At 36.9% G+C, this 15,305-nt stretch overlaps 1 protein-coding gene across 6 annotated transcripts in view; it reads left to right on the plus strand.

Moving 5' to 3' along the window:
* Positions 1-15,305, plus strand: part of IMMP2L (inner mitochondrial membrane peptidase subunit 2) — a 917,077-nt gene that overhangs the window by 766,843 nt on the left and 134,929 nt on the right. The gene's annotated exons all lie outside the window — the stretch shown is intronic.

The raw sequence follows: 15,305 nt of genomic DNA on the forward strand, positions 1-15,305 counted from the left end.
GGGAACAAGGACAGTGAAGCCCTCTTGGGCTAACAGTAGCAGGGAGCTATTACCACTCCCGGGTCTGAGGGCTAAAGTGGGAAAGACCTGAAAAGATCTGTAGCCAATGTTGTAGCTACAGGGGAGAACTGCCGCGAGGAGTTGTGGCCTTTTAGAGGAGCTCAGGAAAACGCAAAACTGAAGCCCAGCAGAAATAAGCCTCATCCCCTGAGGGCTTCCTTCTCTTTTTCATTAGCTTACTATTGGGTAAACTGAAACAAAATCTGTAGACTAGAGAAGTCAATCAATATACTCTACCAAAGACTGCATCCTCAAACACAGAGACAGATAAGAAAGGTAGAGAACAGATGGAAGCAAGGGTAGGAGGAACAAATAGAAGCAGGGAGTATCTCACTTAATAGGTAATTAATGAGTGGGACAATGTTGAAGTCTTCAAATGTTTCAACTTGCTAAAATATATTTGCTTAATTCTGGCTGATAATGTAGGGACATTAAGTGTTTAAATAAACTTCATTGCACTCTCTCAAACCATTAATTTGGACATATATATTTGAGCAACTGAGGTAAGGGGATAGCCTTAAGAGGAGGCAGGAAATCAGGGAGACATACCCAACATACACCCGTAAAGCCTGATCCTTTTGTCATAAAAATGATTTCTGGTAAATCTAGAGCCAGGTCAACAGAGAATGACATTTGTATTAGCTAAAGCTGAAAAATGAATTAGCTTTGTAGCACTGCCTTGATTAGTCTAATAGCCTTTTTTTTTTGATTAGCCAAGCATTGTTTACAAGTCCTAATGAATAACACCTTGTTGATCTGATATTTCATTGATGCCTATCAGTAATTAATGTATATAAATAACTAATGGAATTATTTAAAGGTGTCATATGTTCTGTCCTTCACTGAACAAAAGAATCCTTTTATTATGTGAATCATCTCCTAATCTATCTTTTATTTAAGTCTGGATTTTCATATGTTAAGATGGCTTAAAACAAGGGATTTAAGGGCCAAACAACAGCACTGAAATGAATTGTTGAACTGAAGTAGACCTAATCTCTGGGAGCCGAAGTCATAGTGATTGTGTTGTTATATTAGTCATATTAATCAGGATATCTAATAGCTCTAAAGGGTTGAGTATTCACAGGAAATAAAATCACTAGTTCTTAAAACATTTCAAGCTACATTAGGATTAACAGTTGAATGGCAGTCAGAGATTTCTCTTTGTAATGTATTTTTCTTAATTTAACCTTTCAATGTTTCTAATGGAATATATAAGTGGATTCAATAAATCAATCATTAGGACCTGTAAAGTCATAGATACCAGAGAGGAGTGCACACATCACAGGAAGCACATCTTTGCTTGGACTAGTTGTTATTTATCAATCTCTTCCATTTTTTTTTCCTATTTTATGGGTAAAAATAAAATTGAATTTCATTAATGCTTTAGTTCAGTACCACATCAGCCACCTGAAGTACAAGGGCAATAAACAAAAGGCCTATGGTCACAGAAATTTTTAAGGAAATTCCTTAATGATTTTTGGTGCGTGAGAGGATTTTGCCATGTGTGTTTATGCATGTACTCCCTGCTCCACATTATAGTAACACTTGTGAATTCAGGTCTTACCCTCAGAGAAGTTCTGCGAAACAGCCAGCAGGAGTGTATGAATTGAGTAGGTAAATGGAACCACGAGAATATTAGGACTGGTACTAACTCAGCCTTATCACTTTCTAACTTCTTCCAGAGGAATTTCATACCACCAGGTCATATGTTTACAAAGACCTCAGCTCCTCCCCACACCAATTTATGCAATACTGACTGAGATTTGTTATCCTATTAACTCACCACAGGATCTGTATTCATTAATATATGTCATTTGTAGGTGCTTCCAGCTACAAATGAGTGTGAACAATTGGTTGTTGCCCTGGGTCTAAATGTAATTACAGTGTTCAATTCAGTATATGCCATGCTCTACTAAGTCAATGACCCGTCAGGGAAGACAGTAACCCCCCTAATGTGACGCATTTGAGGAAAGATATGTTAAATGAGAAGAACAAGAGAAAACAATGAGAATAATAAACATGATTATTAAAAGATTTCTAATCTTCTATTACCTGGCATTTATTGAATAAAGCTTCACAAAATTCACTAAGAACGGAAAAAAAAATTTAGGAAAAGAAAAACAGCTACTAAGTTTAGCACAAAATTGTCTTCAGGAACAAAGGCACATATGTCAGTTTGGAGAAATAATTTGAAATTTGTAACCAATAGCTTAATTATCCTGGCTTTGCTATCCCTGGTCATTTTTTTCAGTTTCTGATTGTCCTTGGTCTCCACGCTCCCTGGATATTTAGGGGAAGCAGGTTGATGAGCCTGAGATACTTACTTCTTGGCAGCTTTCTAAGACTCTCTGTCTGATAATCTGAGACTGCTGAGAACAAAAATATTCAGTCTGTGTAAAGCTCTATACCATAGCCCATAATAGGTAGATAGATCAGCCCTTTGGGCTCAGGTAAAAGAGCATCCTTATTCCTCAGCATGCAATTATAGATAGGGTCATACTACACCTAACCAGGCATGTTCTGTTACATCATCCCCTAAATTAGGTCATTGGGCCATATCTTTTCTGAGCCTTTTGCAATAAGGATTTGTTTTGTTTGTGAAACAATACTTTTCCTTCTCTGAGCACTAGAGGTTATTTAATTACTGGTTTACACATTTATTCCTTCCTGAGGTGCTCTTATGGTAATGTGAGCCAAGATGGCACAGATGACACGTGCATTTCCAGGAAGAAATTTCCATCTGAGTGCTTCCACCTGAAGCCTGCAGATGGGTCTCAGTGTTCATCTGATCTGTTCTTTTGAGGCTGACTGGTTACATGGTAAGTGTGTGACCTTCCAGCAGGTGACAAAACTCACCTTTCTCATTGAACTAGGTTTTGCTTTGCTTCTTAAAGTCAGGATCTCTGGGAAGATCACCACTGTTGACTGTGCTCAGTTCTTCTAATGCTTTCTATACAGTTTTTATTAATCCCTACAATTTCCCTTTGTAGCAGAGACATCTCTCTGTTTCCACAATCCTAGTCTAATTCCATATCCTCTCCTGTCACATGCTATAATTTTCTCTTCTTCAGCCTAGCTGGAACTTTGAGATTAAATTTTTTATTAAATAATAAATAATAAGCTACAAAAGTTATAAACAGAAAAATTTAGTTCTTTGTTCCAAGATGGCATAACACAGTTGGAAGAAGACGAAGCTCTCTTGCTCCCAGTGTTTGGCTCCCATTCTGTTATCAGTTTCCCTCGTGACCAGTTGCTAGAACCATGATCAGACCCTTTCTTGCAGAACTGTTTTGCGCTAAGTATGTGTATTTTAGCGGAGGAAATTGTTCCTTCCACCCTCAGGTTCTGTGACCAGGCCAAGAATGAAACTGACACAAGACAGATTAGTAAGAGAAAAGCATTGAATTTTATTTAATAAGACTCAAAAAAGCAATTGGGACAGATACTCTTTTTAACAAAGAGTAATAAATTTGTGGAGAAGTGACAAGACAGAGGGGTATTGGTAATGGACAATAAATTGTGGGAGAGTGACGAGGAAACTATTGGAAGAAAATGGTTATTTTCATAGGTTTGCTTGTATAGATCCATTTCAGTACAGGTCACCAGTCTCCATTGGTAAGAATGTTCTCTTACTGGTTCAGGAAGGGGAAGCTCTCTCATGGGAAATTTTCTGCATCTGCTGTCTTAAGTTTCTTCAGCTCAAAATAATCAATATGCCAAAGCAGTATCTTTTGGGGTTGGCGTTTTCTGATCTTCTTTAGTACGTATTGTGTATACAGAGATAAACCCTTCTTAATTTATTTGTGTTCATATGGCGAATAAAGTCTGATGTATGTCAAGTGGCCATTTCTTAAACTGTGCTAGGATCATGAAGGGCTATACCAAACTGAGGAATATACATCTGGTATATTTCTGTGGAAGCCCCTATTTTAAAAATACAATTAAAATTGACTTATTTATAAAGAAGGTTTGAGGAAGCTTTAAAAATAAATTGCAGTAACAACCTAGAAAATTTAAAATAAACTCAGAACAATGAAATTATAGGGAGAAAGAAGTTAGAAGCCAACTTCAAATGGTTTAATTAATGTAGATGAGCCCTAAGGTGAAGTCACTGACAACTACAACAAAATGAATATATTTTACTTTATCTAGTTCTTGCTGTCTAACTGAAGAGAGCTTTCCTATCCATCCAAGCGTTCTCAGGGCCCAGCCTGCTAAGTAAACGAGTGAAGAGGCTGGGTGTGAACCCGAGAGAATAAATGGTACAGTTTTTGTTGTTCCCATCCAAAGGAATTCAAACCAAAACCAAGCTGAAACAAAATCTTTAGTAGCGAAATAAAACCAGAGATGGGATGGGGTTAGATACCAATTAGCAATTCCTGAGCTACAATTAAGACAGGAGAAATTTATGACATGGGTCCATTTGACATTCTGTAACACAACCTATACATTACCCATTGCATTTTATTATTTTGAAAAAGCACAGAAATGGCCTTACTTTAAAGGATCTTTCTAATATTGAAGTTAGGAAAATGCTGAAGATTTAATAATATTGTTTTGCCTTAGTGAATATACCATGAAGTCTCTAGAAATGAGACATGCCCCAAAATGGCCTAAGAGTGCCCCTAGGTGGCAGGACACAATTTAAAATACTTCAATTTAGTGATAAGAGCACTTCCAAGAGCCCCACTTTTCTTTGGTCTGGAGTGAATGCCTCTCCTGTTTGGGGGTTAATAATGTAAAAAACTCTCTGTGGCCCTGAGTTAAATAGAAGAAAGCAGTGCCATTCAAGGTGTATTGATTCCATCTCAAAAAAGAAAAAGAAAAAAAGGTCATCTCCACATCATACATGATTATGCCATTTATATGATCAGAATAAACAGAATTCTCCCCGACCCACCCCCCGCCCCCAACACACACACACACACACACACACACACGCATTCTCTTACTATTCAGTAATTTTTAGTCTCTAGAATCTAGAGTCTCTAGAATATGAAGAATTCTAAGGTGCTTGGGGGCACTTGTGAACAAGCAAACTTTAAACCATTATCAGTGTCAAATATCTGTGAAATTATAAAAAACAAAGAAAAAACTAAAGGAGCAAAACAGCAGCAGACTCACAGAACCCAAGAATGGACTAACAGTTACCAAAGAAAAAAGGGACTGGGAGGATGGGTAGGAAGGGAGGGATAAAGGGGGGAAAGAAAGGGGGCCTTATGATTAGCATGTATAATGTGGGGGGGGCATGGGGAGGGCTGTGCAACACATAGAAGACAAGTAGTGATTCTATAGCATCTTATCTTATTATGCTGATGGACAGTGACTGTAATGGGTATGTGGGGGGACTTGGTGATTGGGGGAGTCTAGTAAACATAATGTTCCTCATGTAATTGTGGATTAATGATACCAAAAAATATGTATATCTCATTTCCCACTGCTGAGGCGAGACTTTTTTGAATTGTCTACCCAAACGTCTCCTAAAAAAAAATATCTGTGAAATGCCTGGGCAGAGCTGACTGACAGGCCACACAGAGAAACTGGATTCTGGGTGAGTGTGAGGGAAGCAATAGCTTGGGTTTCACAATAGCCACCAGACCAAGTAAAGCTACAGAAAATCTACAGAACATGCCACCAGCAGTCCCCTTTTAGACTGTGAGACAATTAAGAAGGCTGGCTTGTCTGCTGGGGAGAGTGGGGAAACCTCTGACCACTGGCCACTGGCCAAGGAATATGTTAGCTAATGGGAATCCTGAATTCCAGAATGGCTTACTTTGCCCAGATTTTATTTAGCAAAATCCATGAATATGCCAAGATCAAGACAGTACAATGCAAATACTGGCTAAAGTCAGAATGACAGAGTGGTTTTGAAGTCAAGTCAGCTTGGAAGCAAGTGTCTCAAAACCCAGCTGGGCTCCTTAGATTCAATTAGGGATTTTACCTGGGCCTTGAACAAGTCTGTGCACTGTTTGTTTCAAAGCACTAAGCACTTGAGACTTTGCCTGACAAGAAGTAACACCTGGGCACCTCTCACTAAATCAGTGACCCCAAGTGTCTGGAGAACAAGTGAAGCTTCTGCAGACTCTTTCCCTTTAGTATTTTTGCTGGGCTGAGGCATTCTTCCTTTAATGCATGCTTATTTTTATACTTGCCACTGCAGCTCTTTATGGATTTACTTAAATATTTGTAATATTTCAGAATAGTCCTCTTTGATAATTTTTAATTTGGTTCTTCAATTTGCAAACAAAATCTTGTTAACCAACTTGGCTCTGTGTGACTTTTGGCTTAATGTGTGATTTATTTTGGAGAATGTAAGGAAGTACATTTGATAGACCAAGAAATTGTTATTACAGTGTGGTAGGAAGAATACTAAAGGTCTCTTCCCAAAATTTCTATCCCCACATTATTCACTCACCCAGGAACTTCTATGAAGGACTTTACAGTATAACTAAGGTTAAGAATTAACTCTAGGGCAAGGAGCCGGATTTTCCCAGGTATGTACAATGTAATCACATGAGTACTTAAAATCAGAGGAAGAGGGCCAGAGAGTCAGTCAGAATGATGTGGTTGAAGAGGGAGGCAGAGGAGAGTTTTGAAGCATGAGAAGGTGGACTCAACCAACTGTTGATGGCTTTAAAAGAGAGAGACAGGGTCAGGAGCCACAGAATAGGGGTGGCTTCTAAAAGCTGAGAAGGACCCCTGGCCACAATCAGCAAGGAAACAGGATCTAAGTGTACTCCAACTGCATGGAACTGAATTCAGCCAAAAACATGAAAAACTTGCCGAGTGGATTCTCCTCCCCCTGGAGCTCAGTCAGCTGGCACCTTGACTTGGGCCTTAGGAAACCCAGAGCAGCCAGAACCACCTTCTGATCCACAGAACCGGATGATAATTGATCAGTGTTGTTTCAAGCGTGTGCTTGATCTAAGCTGTTTTAAATGAGTGGTAACTTGTTATGGCTGAAAAAAAAAAAAAGATGCATGTAAGGCTCAGAATGCCTCAGGATACCTCAGTATCCAGGGCTACCCAAATTTGACTCTATAAGTAGTAAGGAAAAGAAATGGGTGAAAGGAGGAAGAGAGAGATAACACGAAAGGAGAGAAGGGGCCTAACATTCAGACAGTGGTGATTAGGCTCCATTCCTCTTAGGAGGACGCTGAGCCCATGTGGCTTCTGGCCTGTCTCATGATATTCGTTTCTCACAAGTCTGAGTGTTACTATAAACTGTATTCTTTTAAGTATGTTTATAATTACAGGGTTGTATATGCAAAATCACACATGGTGTGCTTTAACGAATTACAAGGGATCTTCAAGGACCTTTTATTTCCAGGCCATTTTTGCCATATAGGCTGAGTTTAGAAATGAACTCCCGTGTCACAGACAACACCGTGGTCCTGCATGCTGCCTTTCCAAGCCACAGCCTCTGGAGAACTCACACTTTTCTAGAAGGAGGCAGCCCGCAGGAAAGTGAAGCAGCCTCACGCTGCTGCTCAGAAGTGCACACTGTTAGCCCATGGAGTCCCTCAACTTCTGCCCTAGCAGAGTACTACATACCTTCTCCTTCCCAAAGGCATCATTAATGGTACCTCTTGTTGACTTTTTTCTCACACAGTGACCTGGGATGTTAGTGATAAGCAATGTGATGTAATCTGTGAGAAGCTGGAGGGTGAGGGACAGTGAAGAAGGCCAAGCTTGCATATGATCTGCCCCAGCCTTGTCCCCTGTTAGGTGTCCTCCATGCCCAGGACACTCGAGCTGATGGAGACGAACTCCCTCATCGTTTAGCCTTTCTCTCTGGATAATCGAGGTTCTGTATTGCTGCTTTCTCAAATCTCTCTGCAGTTTTCTGTGTAGGAAACTGCGCCGACCTCCTACAGATGGTTAATAAATACATCTCCAGTGCCCTCAACAACCTTCAGGAGCCTTCAAAGGTGACTTTACTTAAACATATTTAAAAAAGAAACCAAACTCAGAATCTTGAGGATTTCAGTTCTAAAACCAAATTTATTATGTTCAAAGTTGTGTCTGGATAAAAGGCAAGTATAATATTAAAATATTAATCCATTCATGCCATTTAGTGATTTGAATTATTCACAGCTCTTGTATTTTATTTTTGTAAGAATACAGCTTTTATCTATGAGGCCAATCAAACTAAAGAGAATATCCTTTTCTTTTAGGATCCTTCTCAGTTGAGGTTGCTTTAATATAGAACACCCCTTCTTCCCTCATACATTTTATGAGCTGTATTCACAAAGCATTTACATTTGGTTGAAGTACTTAACAGAAAAAAAAAATAGGTAAATGAACACTAACAGCTGAAGCAAAATGCTAGGCAACTATTTCCAAATTTAAAGTGCTTTGAAGCTGTTAAACTGTTAAATCCCACTGCCCCAGGCTCTCCTTCCTCCTAGAATATAAGGGAGATTATGTTCTACAGAATATTTGGTGGTGTCTGTTTGTAGTTTCAGTCTTCATTTTCTAAGCTGATTTGGAAACTTAACTTTACCCCTCCGTTTTTTATGATATTAAGTCAAGAATCTCCTAGATAGCAAATCATCCTTTTGAATTTCTGCTTCATTACTTGTAAAAAGGCAGTAATATTTATCTCTGACAATCTCATAGGGCCAGGAAGTTCTACCAGTATAATATACAAGGATATAAACTCTAGGTAGTTATACAAATACAAGAAAGTGGTGAAGTTACTTCAATGTTATTATTAGCAATAACTTTACAGACTTTAGATATTACAAGGATTCAGAAGGCACAGAATTTATAATTGGTTCAGAAGCCAGGACTCTGAAATATTCCAACCTAGAATATTTTATTTAGGTTCTAACCTATGTGTGATTTCTAAGCATTTAAAAAGTAATATTATGCCCACTAAATTTCTGCTTTCCACTCATTTCCCAGTTCTTTCAAACATATTTGATTTGTTAAAATTTCCAGAAATTTTTAGGCCCCTTAGTTGCTTTCCTCTGAACAGTCTTTTTGTGTTTAACTGAGAACTGACCTTTAACCTTTGTAGAGTGGAGCAGAGCTTACCCTTGTTCATATGAAATATACATTTCTTTTAATATCATCTAAGGTCACATTCACTTTTTGTCAGTCTCTCATTCTTTTTATCCATGATGGAATGAATTAAGAATACTGGGGGAACAGAGTAACTTTGCAGTGGTTCTTTGGAGTTTGATAAGGGCCATTATCATAAAATCTGAAGATACTTGATTTGATACAAGAAACAGGTGACAGAGTGATAAAGCAATTTGAATAAGATCGCACAGCTAGCTGGTTTTTAGCAAGGTGGAATTTAAAGCCAGTTCTCCTAATTCTAAGTCTGATATTCTTGAAGTAAAGAGGAGGAGGACACAAAAAGAAAGATGGCTTAATGCAGAAGTCAGCAAACTATGTTCTGTGGGCCATATGTGGCCCACTACCTGTTCTGTAAATAAAGTTTTATTGGAGTGCTGCCATGCCCAATTATTTACATACTGTCTGCAGTGGTCTTCACACTACAAGAATAGAGCTGAAGAGTTGGGTCAGAGTCCATCTGGCCTACAAAGCATAAGATGTTTGCTATGCAGTCCTTTATAGAAAATGTTTGTTGGTACCTTAGAGGAAAGATAACTAAAAATCTAGTAGGAGTATTTTGTGAACAGTTTCTTTAGTTTGCGCATTGTTCCTAATTGTAGCTTAAAATAAGCTATTTGGCTATTAGGCAAAACTGTCTGATGCTCTCATGATTAATTACAGGCTGATATTAACAAATGTTATGCTTACAAAAGAAGGATCAATATATATTTTGAGAAGGCATTTCCCATATTATGGGGATTTGTTTCCGATATCCATCTTCATAATATATTCTTAAGGGCAATGGAGATATTTGAAATAGTGGAAAATTATGCAGGACACACAACACACAATAGCTATATTCCTGTATGTGAAGGACTGTCCTATGAATAAAGGGATTAGATGCATTTATCCTTCAAGTCCAACTAAAATTCACTTTGGCTGTTAAGCCCTCAAGCCCCCTTCCCTTCTTTGAGCAGAATTAATCACATTCTCTTCTATGCTTCCAAAATAGTTTGAACAGAGTACTATTATAAAATTTATCACACTGTATTACAGGTAGTTGTTCACACATTTGTCTCTCTAGTCGATTGTGAAATCCTTGAAAGTGAGGACAATACCTTATTCATTTTGGCATCCCCATCACGGGGCTCAGTCTCTGGCTCATAGTAGAAGCGATCTAGATGTTTGATGAATGAATATGTTCATCATTCTCAGAGGGCAAAGCAAGGACCAATGTGAAATAGTACAAAGACTTTGTGACAATACTGGCAGCCAGCCATGGAAAGGTGACCTGAGCAGTGCTGCATAGTCATCAGAGGCCAGAACTTGGGGTTAGAGTGCCTGGGTTGGAATTTTAGCTGTGCTGTTTGCTATTTGCCTTTGGGTAGGTTACTTAATCTCTGAACCTCAGCTTTCTCACCTTTGACATGGAGATGATATAGGCCTGTATCAGTTTTGTAACTATGGTCTACAGGCCCCTGAGGGCCCACAAGACCCTTTTAAGAAGCTGGAGGGGTCAAAACTACTTTTCTAAGAATACTAAGACATTATCTGCCTTTTAACAACTTTCTTTGATGGTACAAAAGCAATGATGGGAAAATTACTGGTGCTTTAACACAAATCAGGCACCAATTTCAACTAGTAGTAATGGTTTTCTCTTTTGTTGTACACTGGTAGGTAAAAAAACAACAACATGCCAGTTTCATTTAAGAATGTCCTTGATGAACAAGTAAAATTACTAATTTTATTACATTTCAACCTTTGGGTACAATGTCTTTTTTAATATTCTGTGTGATGGAATGGGAAGTATGGATAAATCAGTTGTGCTACACTTTTGTAATAAAATTACTGTCTTGAGGAAACATCCTATTAAGTTGCCAGCTGAACTAGCCACTATTTTACATTCAATACCACTTTTACTTGAAAGAATCACTGACAAACTAGTTATTCAGGCTTTGATATTTGGCAGGTATCTTCTCAAGATTTAATGAAGTAAATATATCACTTCAAGGAAAACAGCTAATAGTATTTGTTGCTAATGATAGAATTAAGTCTTTAAGTAATATTTTGAATTTTGGAAAACTCATAGCTTGAGTCTCAATACTTTGACTCCCCTGAAGGGATCAGTGGTAATGTAAATGTAATTCTAAAATACCATATAATGAAATAAGACAGTATTTTAAGATCTGCATAACTTAGTAAAGTGGTATTTTCTAAATGACCAGTGCATGATTTTGCAAAATCCTGCATAGGTAAATATCTATTCAAAGTACAATATAGATGTGCCTCAAGGCCAGTATATTTTAATGTAATATAGTCATTTCATTAAGCTCTTTGATATGGTTTCAGGTTCCACATTGCAGTTATTCTTTAAGTGCCACTGTTGAGTTGTGGTGTGGTATTGAAGAATATTGGCAAATGTGTGAAAGCGCTTCAAAAGTACATATCATCCATTTTCGAGCTGCATATCTGTCTATGAGGCCAATTTTCTTCATATACTTCAAGCAAAACAGCATATTGAACAAACTTAATGCAGCAGCTCATAGGCAAATCCAGCTATCTTCTGTTAGGGCAGATATTGAAATGATTTGAAAAAATGTAAAGCAAAGCTGTACTGCTCATTAATTTTTTATTTTGTTTTGCATAGGTTACTTAAACTATGAATCTAAGTTAAGAGTTCAGATTATAGTTATTTGTTATAAAAATATTATTTCTGTCAATATATAATGGGTTATCATTTTCATCTTGAATAAATCAATTTTTAGTTTTTCAATTTTAATTTCTAATGTGGTAAGTCAATACACACAACTCACATAATAAAAATTCTTCGAGTTCCTCCAGTTTTAAGAGTAGGCATGGGTCCTGAGAAGATGTGGGGGAAACAGGCATTCTCATATACTTCTGGTGAGAGTATAAATTTGTACTAACTCTCTAGAAACAATTTGGCAATATATATCAAAACTTAATTCACATGTTTGTTGATTTAGCAATGTAACACAATGTTGAACTATAACAGCAAAACAAGAAAATGGAATCTAAAGATACACAGTAATAAAGGATGGTTAAATAAGTACATCCATGTGGTGAACTACTATATATTTTACAGACATTAAAAGTAGGTATTTATGTGGAATGATGAAAATATTTCCAGGATACTAAAGTATTAAGTATTTTCTATAAGATGTAGAAAATCATTTTTAGTATGATTCCATTGTGTAAATAATTAGCAGATCTCTGTTGATAGAGATAAATACCTAGAAACTGGGAACCAGGCTTTTATTGGGAGAAAAAATGATTAGGGTTTGAGGAAGGGTGGTAGAAGGCACTCATTTTTCACTTTATACCTTCCCATATTACTTGATTTACATTCACTTTCTAGTTTAAAACATTGCGGTGACAGTACTATAATGGCAATGAAAACCAGTTAAGAAAACGTTAAATCCCCTGGCCTATAATAAATACTCAGCAAGTACTGGTTGGACAAGTGAATGACTTCATGTATTTGTAGTGGTACCATCAGTAGAGCATTCTTCAAGAAATTGCTGAATAATAGCTTGGCAGAAATATCACAGACAAGAATTCTGCCTCTGAGTGTAAGTATATCTAACTGATCTATAATGTTGGATTCTGATATTCTTTGATCTTGGTATTTATGAAAGAATAACACAACATTTTGAGAATTAAAGTTTTATACCAAATGTCTTACACCAAAGTGTTCTCTCGTTAAAAATCTTACAGAATTTATTTTCCATCTATTAATTTTCATAGCACTCATTTTCTCCCTTTTTGTTTTCAAAGTATGGAGGAGGTGCTGGGATAACTAGACCAATATTCTCTTAGTTTGGTACTATATGCCATGGTAAAAAGCACTCTTTTTAAATTTTATGACAAGAATTTTGTATATTAGTTTCACAGTTGCCAGTTCCATAAAATAGAATTTATTTTGTAGAATGCCACCATCCTTAGCACAAGCTTATCTTTAGGATAAGTTTAAGAAATGAATGACACAGTTTGCCTTCTTAAGTAAAGAGCATTCCAGATTACACTGTATTCCTTAAAAATCACTTAGTGGTTGCCAGTACTACCTTTTGAAGAGTCAAAATATGATTGCCCAAATATACACAGACTATATCTATGCAAATATATTTATAAAAGAGGGCTTAGATTATTGTGTGAAAAATGGTTGGACTTTTCAGGAAGAACAGAAATTAATAATTTATGCTGACTATATCTCATTGAAAGAAAAAAGCCAGTTTGAATAATGTTGCATGCCAGTAGTATTCTTCACTTCATGTATTAAGAAGTTGGATACAAAAAACTTAATAAAAATAACATGAAAAAGTCATAAACATTGTTCAAATCTTCTTTCCCCATCAGTCATATTCATGAAACTGAAATTTCTGTTTAAATGGTGGTTAATAACATCAGGATTTCATTTGATGAGTTAAACAATAAATGGGCTCATTCACTTACTCACAAGACATGTGTTGAGTGCCAGACTGTATGCCAGGTACTGAGGCCTCAGTATTAAGATATTTCTTGCCTTTTAAGAGTTCAGTGGCCAGTGAAGCAGACAGGCATATAAACAAATAATTAAGAAAGTTCTATGATAATATGGGAGAGAATGGGGTTTGGAGATCAACAAATTTTAAACTTAGGCTTTACACTTCTGAATTCTATAGCCTTCTAATCTTTCTAAGCTTGAGGGATTTTGTCTATACATAGGGATAATATTTTCATGAATGACTAAGAACACATATTCAAAGTGCAAAGACTAGACCTGAACCTCCTCCAATGGAATATATTTATTGTCCTTAATTACAACATGAAAAGTACCACGGTATGGGCGTGGACAAGAAAGAATGATTAATTTGGGGATGAGAACAAGTGAAGGAAAATGCTCAGAGGAAAAAGTATTGAGGATGAAGAGGTGTTCATACAGAGAGAATTCCAGGCAGAAAGGTTTGCATGCCCAGGAGCATGGAAGTATAGGAACTGTGAGTTGTTTGGTGAGGCTGTAGTCCAGAGTATAGAAGAGTTATAAGGGAGATAGCGAGTTAATGATCCTCACTACACATGACCTTTCATATCCTGCAAATGGTTCACTGCAACAGCAATGGCAATGAGATAAATAGACTTGAGCAATATTTTAAAGATAGGATTTATGGAATTAAGTGACAATGTAGGATTGATGGAGAGAAAGAAAGAAACTTCCAGATTTCTGATTTAGGTACAGAATCATTATCATCAATCAGAAGAAGGAATTTCAGAAATAAGTAGGTTCTATTTAATGTTATTAAATCTGATTTGTCAATATCTTAGGATAGAGGCCTAGGTTGGAAAAAAGATTTGAGAGTGCTAAACACTTAGACAAGAGTAGAAGTCAAGAATCCCTAATTTCTAACCTGGCTATGTTGTCCATTGGCTTGTGACTAGTGTGTTTTACTCTTCTATAAGGGATTGAAAACAGCTAAACTTTTATGATTAGGAAGTCTTGTAAATGTCTAGGTCTTAGCTCTAAATTTTCTCATAAACAAAATCAAATGAAAAAAACCTCAGTATTCTTCACAGGCTTTGAGTATTATCGCTTTTGATAACTGAAATGCCTTCAAAATGCTGTATATATAAGTAGAGAACGGCAAATTTTATACAAGCAAAGATTTATATTAGATTCATGTCAGAAGAAATGTACCACTTAATAAATTCATTGATAAGGACTCTATTTATAGTTACATTTAAATTATTTATCATTTATTGTGGAGTAGCCCAATAGTTAGGAGGTGGACTTTGAGTCAAACTGCCTAGATTTGAATACCAGCCATTTATCTCTTGGACTTTGGCAAGTTAACCTCTTTTCTAGAATGTAGATAATCTGAGTATCTATCACATAGGTTATTGTGAAGATTAAGTAAATGTATATAAACTCTATAGGATAGTGACTACTCATAATTAAGGCCTGTAAGTCTGGGGAAAGGAAATCCTGGGGCAAAATACTCCTAAAAACCAAAATCAGTCAAAGGGAGAAATAAAGTTTAAAACCCGTTTATTGCTCACAAACTGCAGTCCCAAGCCGTCTTTCTTCTTTGCTCAAGCAGCAACCTCACCGGCCCTCTCTCTCACCTCTCAGGTACAGATAAGCCCTCTGTTGCCCAGGTAATTACCCACTGATATGGAGA

The sequence above is a fragment of the Manis javanica genome, chromosome 6 (assembly GCF_040802235.1).
Source record: "Manis javanica isolate MJ-LG chromosome 6, MJ_LKY, whole genome shotgun sequence".
Classification (NCBI taxonomy): domain Eukaryota; kingdom Metazoa; phylum Chordata; class Mammalia; order Pholidota; family Manidae; genus Manis; species Manis javanica.